This window comes from Poromitra crassiceps, assembly GCF_964638095.1.
Source record: "Poromitra crassiceps genome assembly, chromosome: 29".
Lineage (NCBI taxonomy): Eukaryota > Metazoa > Chordata > Actinopteri > Beryciformes > Melamphaidae > Poromitra > Poromitra crassiceps.
The window spans coordinates 3,629,414-3,638,354 of NC_139641.1; positions in this window are offsets into that span (position 1 = coordinate 3,629,414).

Genomic DNA, 8,941 nt, shown 5'->3' on the forward strand with positions numbered 1-8,941 from the left:
TCAGCATAATCTTCTAGTGTGTGGGGTTGCGTTTGAACAGACGCGATTGTGTGTGTCCCAAGATTGAAATGTTAAAAAATCGGCTCTCTCTGTCCTGTAGTGTGTGGGCTCTCAAGATTTTTATAATCTTCAAGGATTTGAAAATCCTGTAGTGTGGGGTAGGCATAAAGTAGAGCTGTTGTGAAAATCTACTGCAGTAAAAGTACAAAGTGTGAGATGTAAAATCCTCTTTACAACACAGCTGTGATCTTTTCCATGTGCTTCTAAAAGGAGACAGAGAGACAGAGACTTTTGATGTTCCTTTAATGAATAGTCAACTTAAAAAAACAGCGACCTAACATGCGAAAACTAAACAAACTCAATTGCCTCACCACACACACACACACACACACACACACACACACACAGACACAGCAGGGATTAACTCATTCATGGCCAGTTTAGGACTGCCAATATTTAGCACAGGCCAAAGATTTTCATAATTGTTGGTCATCTTTCAAGACCCACAGTAAATTATCTATTAGCACCAAAGTGATTTGCAATACCTCAAAATGAAGATGTACGTCTCTGGGTTCACCAGGGGAAAAAAAGTGAGCTTTTAGCATGTTCTGTACTCTACTTATAGCCATTTATATACACCCTGTTTTCACCAAAAAGGTCTCTCGGAGAAGAGAAACAGCAGAAAAGGCAATTTTTGTAAAAGAGACAATCTCAGGCAGAACTCGCTCTCAATTCTTTTATTTTGAACTGTATTGACATCAGACATGTAAATATTATTCATTATGACACAAATGAAAAAAAATATATATATATATATATATATATATACATGAAGTGCTTTTTTTACATTCAACAATACAGTTTACTCAGTGTGAGTGAGTGTGCAGACAGACAGACAGACAGACAGACACACAGACACAGACACAGACACACACACACACACACACACACACACACACACACACACACACACACACACACACACACACACACAGAGAGAGTTCTGTCCACAGCTGCTGCTGGATCGCACCTCCTTCCCCCGCAAATTAGCATAGGAGGGGAACACCAAACTGGTTTGAGATCAGCGTCTAGCCTCCTCTGCCTCTGCTGCATCGTTTTCCTCCTCTCGTTCGGGCTGGGACGAATGCTGCGACACGACACAGGAACAGGTCCGGCTTGGCTTTGGGACCAGGCGCTGCTGGAACCGGATCGATCATGTTCGTCACGGGTTTGACTAGGCAATCCAGGTTCGCCCTGCAGCAAGGCGAGCAGTGCAGCGCGCCGAGGGGCGTTTCAATGGCGTTTCTCCTCTCTACTAGGAAGCGTGTTTCTCTGTTTTTCCTCCTTTCCTCCTTCTTCCTCATTTCAAACAACAGCTGCGGTATGTGTTTGATAACGTGCTGTCGGCTTGACTTTGAGGTTAGGGACCTGTGTCTGTGTCACAGGCTGGGGAAGTGTTTGAACTAGGCGCTGCACTAATAAAAACAAAAACACGTCAAACACGTCTTTGGCGTGGATGGCTATTTCTGATAACACGTCAAAGACGTCTTTGGCAGTGAATGAGTTAAGGTTACAGGAGGGCTTGGAGATCTTGGGTGTCTTGGATGCTCTAAAAACAACTCCCAGCCTCAGACAGCTGTTTGTTGGAGCCCCCCCCCCCCCCCCACCCACCCCGCTGACAGCACTACAGATGACCAATTTATTAATTTATTCTGTAGCCCATACAGCAAACGGAGCTAACTACACCTAGCGCTAACTACACCTAGCGCTAACTACACCTAGCGCTAACTACAACCTGACAACGGAGACGGGACACCGAAGCTGCAGTGGGGCAAGCCTTTAGCCCGGATCTGCAGCCCGGTGACAGATAAAGAGTCGAACTCTCTAATTATAGAGCGGAAGCCTCTCCCTTGAGCCGATTACGGCTAGCATCTGCTAGCAGCGCAACCTCGCCCACGATGACGGGCGGCACCGGGGTGGCTACAGCGTTGCGTTGCGTTGCATTCATTCATTCTTAGAGGTGGGGAACTCTTGGAGGCCGGCAGAGGAACGGACTGTTGCGTATTGGAGGGATTGGCTGATCAATGTACAGAGTAAAGCACACTCAATTCAAAAGAAAATGGCAAATAAATATACATTTAATATGAATCATTTCATTAATGTACATCTTTTACATTGCAGATGGAGAGGCAAATCTGCAGGAGACGGAAGAGCAGGACGACACAATCCGTACAACCTCAGTGACCTTGGAAAATATCCTCATGTTCGCAACTGGAGCCGACACAAGTTCAAGTTCAAGTTTATTTTCCATTTGCATTAAAATGTTGCATCAAAATGCATTGGAATTCTTGTTCACAAGCCACACCTCCACATGGTATAGAAAACAGGGAGTACACAAGAAAAACAGAGAGCACACAACAAAACATTAAACAGGGTAAGACATGGATACATTCAGCATGTCGGCACAGTGCATGGTTGTAAATGAATAAAAGATATATAAAAAAATAATGATGGCAAAATACACCATTCCTCCACTGGGCTTCAGTGACACTCCGACACTGCAGTTTTTGAGGTCTAAACAGATGAAGTTTCCCATGGCCAACGCCTGCGGCTTTGTTCTAAGTCTCCCTCTACTCGACTCATCAGCTGATTTTAATGACAACATGATTGCTGGCATTGTCCAGCTCTATCACTTTGGAAGCGCATGATGGGTAAGGCTGAGGTTACAGCATGAAAAATGTCTTGATTGATCTCTATCATCAATATTATTTTTTAGATTACTGTGAAGGTTACTGTTGATGTCTTCTTCTTTTATGTCCCACTGCTTTAATTGGAGAGCGGTTCGTGTGTCCCTCTATTCCAGGAGAGACAACGGCCTCTATCTTCCGACAGGCGATATCCCCTAATATCGCTTTGCGCACTGTTTGCGCATGCCTTAAGGCACGGAAGCATTCCGCCTTGCGCTGTCCGCCAGGGGCCGGTTGCACCAACTGGTCTTACACTGGTCTTAAGCTAAGTTGGTCGTAACTTTACGACCTAACAGCTACGCCGGTTGCACCAAGACGGCTTAAGCCTTATTTTCACTACGACCAGGCGTAACTCCTACGCCTGGTCAGGAGGAGGCGTAGAGCCTGCCTGTAACAGAGATCTCCGCGGAGACCTTTTTGACCGTCATCGTCGTCATTTCTGGCTGAATCGTCGCCATTTTTCCCCCGGAGCGAGGGAGGGTGAGAGGAGGGAGGGTGTTTTACAGTAGTGGCTGAGAGAGCGTAGTGGCACAGTGCTCCAAGCAGGTCGCGAGGCACATTTTTTGCAACATCATCGAATCAGGGTGCATTCCCTGGCAATTCACATGGACGCGCATTGCTACGACCAGCATAGTTAAGACCAGACATAAGCCGTGTTGGTGCAACAGGCGTAAGTCCATGGTCTTAACTAAGACCGACGTAGGAGTTACGACCAGGCATAGTTAAGACCAGTTGGTGCAACCGGCCCCAGGTGTTCTGCCGAGTAGCAAAAAAAAACATCCCCACCTCACGGGAGCTACTTGTAATGATTTATACAGAAATGTAACCGTTTAAAAGTGATATAATTGTCTGGTAGACGTGACCTCCCTGATTTCTAAGTTAAAACAGCCCCGAAATGTGTTGGGGATGCAATTTTTGGCGGGCATGCGGAAACGTTCACGGCACCTGTCGCAAGTGCAAATAAGAGCTGTGGCAAAATTATTTGCGCCCCAAAATGCCTGCGCAAACAGGATTTGGGTGTCTACCAGAATTATTCACAGGCGTGGCCAGGCAAGGCTGGGCATTACGTCAATCAAAACCAATCAGATTCCCGTCTTGCAATGGTTGTTGGCGCGAGGCATGCAATATGCTGTAATTCTCTCCATGCGTAATAGAGTGTACTCACTCGTGCAAGGACAGAGGGAGCTTATTGACCGATCGTCTGTGGTGCCAACGACCCTTCGGGTTATGAAGGTAAATAGCCTATGTCCATTGTCCAACAGGTTTTCTCAATTCATTTCCCTCTTTGCGATGTGATAAAAGTTTCTCAGTGAGTTATAGTTGATTGCCTCACTGAATTATCTGCTAATACCCAATTTTAGCAGCATAATTTGATGTCTTGGCGTGGCAAGGCTGTGCCTAATGACATATCCAAAAGGAATTCCACTTTCCACTCCGCAAATACCTCTCTGCGCTGGGAGCGCAGCCGTAATCTCCGTGCAGCGCACCGAGCGCAGAGAGGTATTTGTGCGTAACGGCCGGGACACACATCTTGCGTCTGCTGTGCGTCTGCTGTGCGTCTGCGTGGCGTTACCTGTTGATTTTCATTTTGGCGCCCATGTTAACACGTTCACTGCCAATGACGAGTTGAGTCGTCAAAAAAAATCCAACGGTTGACTGCCAATGACGAGTTGAGTCGTCAAAAAATAAAATAATTTTTTTTTTGACGGTGGGACGTGGATCAACGCCCCCCACGTCTCCTATAACAATATTGGAGCCACCGAACGTGTACAACCCATTCCACCGACCCACTAAGTGGCGACAGTGCTCTCCAGACTAGAAAAAGCCAGCCAAAACTGCAGGGGAATGCGCGAGGAAACCATTCTCTCATACTGTAAAATGGATTGGCGAAAACGCTTTCGCTTTCGCGCATTATCGCGCTGGGAGCTGGTGGCGGGGGATTGCAAATTTGCATAATAGATTATGGGTGAAACACACTTTGAAACACGCAGCATAAAGCCTAGAATCGCACAAAGCTTCATCAAAGCTCTCAAACCCAAGAAACGAGTGAGCCCCATCCACACTGCCGCCAGGGAGGGAGGCTGCTCACTGCTCAGACAGGCAGTAAACTCGCTTGTGACAAACGCTGCTGAAAGCCACCAGACACGCCCACAGAGGGAGGAGTTTGAAGGAGAGGGCGTTCAGAACTATATTGTTTAGATGTCTGATCTCTCACTGATGCCAAAAATAAATGGTTAAAGTGACTGTTCTGCCTGTTTGATTGAATTTCACAAAACTGCGATTATCTCAGCTTTCAGTCTCAGACGCTGAAACCATGCTGTACTCAACGGCTAATATCTACATAACTACTAACTCTACAAACTAACTCTTTTAGACAGAGAAAGCACACATTCTATTAGTACTTTTGTGAACTTTGTGTTCACAAAGTCCAAGCAGAAAATAATCCTCGGCTCTTGTAAAATGAGCCAGAATCCTCAAAAAAACCCTCTGGCAGAAGCTACCTACAGTAAAAAAAAAACGGCTGGCAGTGAATGTGTTAACAGGTTACAGCAGCCACACCACCGGCATCAGACGCGCGTCTCAGGCGCGTGTCTTGCGAGGCGTGAGACGCGCGTCATCTAGAGAATAGAAGCTACGCCTATTTTTTCTGCTTACCGCGCTCGTGTCTCTAGCGTGTCTCTACACAAATAGACATTAAAATGATATTTTACAGGAGCAGCCACAGCCAATCAAGGCTCGTTTTGATTTGAGACGGGAGGATGAGCTGAGCTCACAGCTGCAGTTCTCCTGCCCTCTCCCCTCCCCACCACACACACACAGACACACACACACACACACACACAAATCAATACTGCCTCGATTCTGAAGTGAGCCCAAGCGATCTTCAGTTAAAATCATCATTGTATTGTTTATAGCAAATTTAATAAAAGGTAAACTCTATAGGAAGAGAGTTGGCAGACAGACAGCAGCGCGCAGCAGCCACGCTGCCTGTGTGGATGCCGCGGGCGTGCCAGCAGCAGCCAGCACGCCACGCACACGCACTAGGTAGGTACACGCAAGATGTGTGTCCCGGCCGTAAGAGGTCCTTTTCAAAGCTGTTAGCACAAAGTAATTGCGCGCTGCTGATGATAGGGTAATGCCATCTATCCCCACATTTTAGCGCTGAAACGCCTGCTTTTGCAGGTGGCAGCCAATGCCCAGTACAATTATCACAGGCATGCGCTTGTGTCCGCCCCCAATTTGCATTGTGCACGGCGTTAAACGAGCGCAAACGCTAAATTAGCGCTTTTGGAAAGATAGAGCCCAACAAGAGGAGAGAAGAGGAGGGCAGGAGAGGAGGAGAGGAGATGGGAGACACGGGTGGGAGAGGGGGAGACGAGATGTACAGGGAGCAGTGAATCACCCTGGAGACTGAGCTGTCCCAAATCAGAGAGAAGGGGGATGTGGGCAGTGCCCGAAAACCATTCATTAAATGTGCAGCCATTCTGCAGTGATCGCACCATGTGCTTATGAGGGGCATTGTTTCAAGGTTTTTGCCACAATCAGGTTCATATTTCTGATTGACCTCATAGTTAAAGAGTGGCCTGTTACATGGCTTACATGTAAACCTAGAGAGGTGTTACAATGAGGATGAAGTGTAGTTGTACACATGCACTTTTAGTTAAGTTTAGAAGAGATGGAGGGCCCCCTTTGGAGAGCAGGGCCTTGAAAGCGTCCATACAATATTCCGTCCGGCCCACTGGAGACCCAGAACTACAATGATTTGGATTGTATTTATTTTATTTTATTTCAGCTAATTAGTTTACTATTTTGTTAGACTGATGTTGCACTACTGTTCACTTTATTTATACAACAGGTAGTTCCGGCCGAGCAATTTGATTGGACAAGATGGATCCTACCAGTGCCTATATTTCATGATAACGCACTGGCGCTTCACTGTGTGTAGATCACTCCGCTTCACAGCTGCTGTATAGTAATCAACAAAACGCTTCACAGCTGTAGAGTAGACAGTAGTAAAGTAGACAGCCTGCAGTTAATTAGGCTGATTAGGCTACATTTTCGGCAAAGCAGAAAGCTGAGGGGACTATTCTTGTTGGCGGAGGAATAAATACAGAAATCATATATTGTGCTTTTGTTGTCTAATATCGTCACTGCTGTGATTATCTTCACGACCGAATCACAGCAGTGCCGATATTAGCCAACAACAGCACTCCCTCTCGTGTGATATTGCTTAATCATATCTGATTAAGCAATATGATTGCTGTGGGAAACTGATTTCCCAGTGTAACAGAGCAAATTGTGAATACCCTCCAAAGCTATGGATTGGAATACAGAGAGCAGCTTGTTGGGCAAGGCTATGACGGGGCCTCAGTGATGAGTGGCAGGCACAATGGTGTGTCTGCAAGGATACAGGCGCTGGCTAAGCACGCGTTCTATGTTCTACTGTGAAAGCAGTGCCAGAGGCATCATGTTTTTTTTCTTTGTTGCAGCGCCTATATATACATTCATGTCTGGATCGTATGTACACCAAAAGTGGCAGGACATACAGCGCACAATGTATCCTCACGATCAGCCTCGAGAGTTGCCTAAACTCAGTGATGTTAGGTGGGCTTGCAGGTTTTATGCCTGTCGAAACCTTATGGACCGGCTTCCGGCTGTTCTCCGTGTCCTCCATGAGATTGACGAAGAGAACAATGGAGACAGATGTGTAGGAGCACGTGGACTGCATGGGCAGATAGACTTAAACTTCCTTGCCCTTCTGGCAACTTTTCTGAGGATTTTGGGAGACACAAAGTGCCTCTCGGATATGCTGCAATCCCCATTATTGGACTTAGCCACAGCGGTTGACCTCATTGAGGCATTGCAGGACACGTTCGTGCAATACAGAGATGAAGAATGTTAACATTAGCACCGAGAGGGTTTCAAAAAGGCAGCCAAAGACTAGCTCTGCTCTTCATGGATCGGTTGTCACATCCACAATTGCTCAGCGAAACAGTGATCAAGGCAAGTATTATTTCCGTACAGCTGTTTTCTATCCCATCTTAGACACTGTGAATGCTGAGAGAGGCGTTTTTCAAAAAATAATTGTGATATCATGAAAGGGATTCAAGCACTCAATCCCAAAAGCCTGGATGATCTTAAGCATGAGGTCCATCAAGCCAAGCGGATCTTGGAGAGGAAGAAGGCGGCTGGGATGCAGGCTCTAACCAGTTTACTGGAGTTCACAGTATTCCTGGAGCCATTCAGTGAGGTATTTTATGAACTGTTCAGGTTGTGCAAAATTGCTGTGGCCCCACCTGTCACCAGAGCTTCTTGTGAACGCAGCTTTTCTGCACTGAAATTGATAAAAAAATCACTTGCGCACCACCATGAACAATGTCAGACTGAGTGACCTTGGGGTGCTAAGTGTGGAGTCGAAGAGAGCCAAGGCCTTGGATATGGATGTGTTCCTAAGGGTATTTAGTGATGCACATTGAAATCGCAAAATACAGTTATTTTAAAGTGTCTGCACCTGAAATTACACTGAGTATTTGACTGCTGCTTATTCTGTGTTAAGAATGACTACTTTACAGCAGAGATGGGCACTTGAGACTTGGTGAATTGCACTTGAGCCGACTCAAGTCCCTTTTTTGATGACTTGCGACTTGACATGACAAAAAGGAATTACTTGAGACTTACCTGGAACCTGGAAGTTAAAGACTTAAGACTTGACTTGACTTGAGGGATGACTTGGATGACTTGAATGTGTTCGATTGAGAGGCAATTTTTTTTTTAATATATATCGTCGCTGTCGTTCCAGGACCTCGAATGTGCCTTTTTTCACTTTTTTATTTTTTGTCATGAATCAATGCCATTGGTCACCCTTCACGTCTCTGTGTGGTTTTTAACAAATGCAACCAATGGAAAAGCATTAAAACGAGCTTGTGAGTAAATCTCGTAACGCCATTCGCCCTCAATCTGTCAGTCAAACCTCGAAATTCCCCCCCTACCTCCATGTGTACCCCCCCACGCAGGACACTAAACCCGGAAACGACACACGGCAGACGCGCTGTGTATTTCTCATATCGTTTTGACTAATCCTGGCTTCCTCTGACGTTAATATATCAATCAAATGTTTTCCAGTTATTCCTAGGCTGCAAACTTGTTTTAACATGCAAATCGGAGTGCTTTCTGATGAGAATAAAGTAATGTTA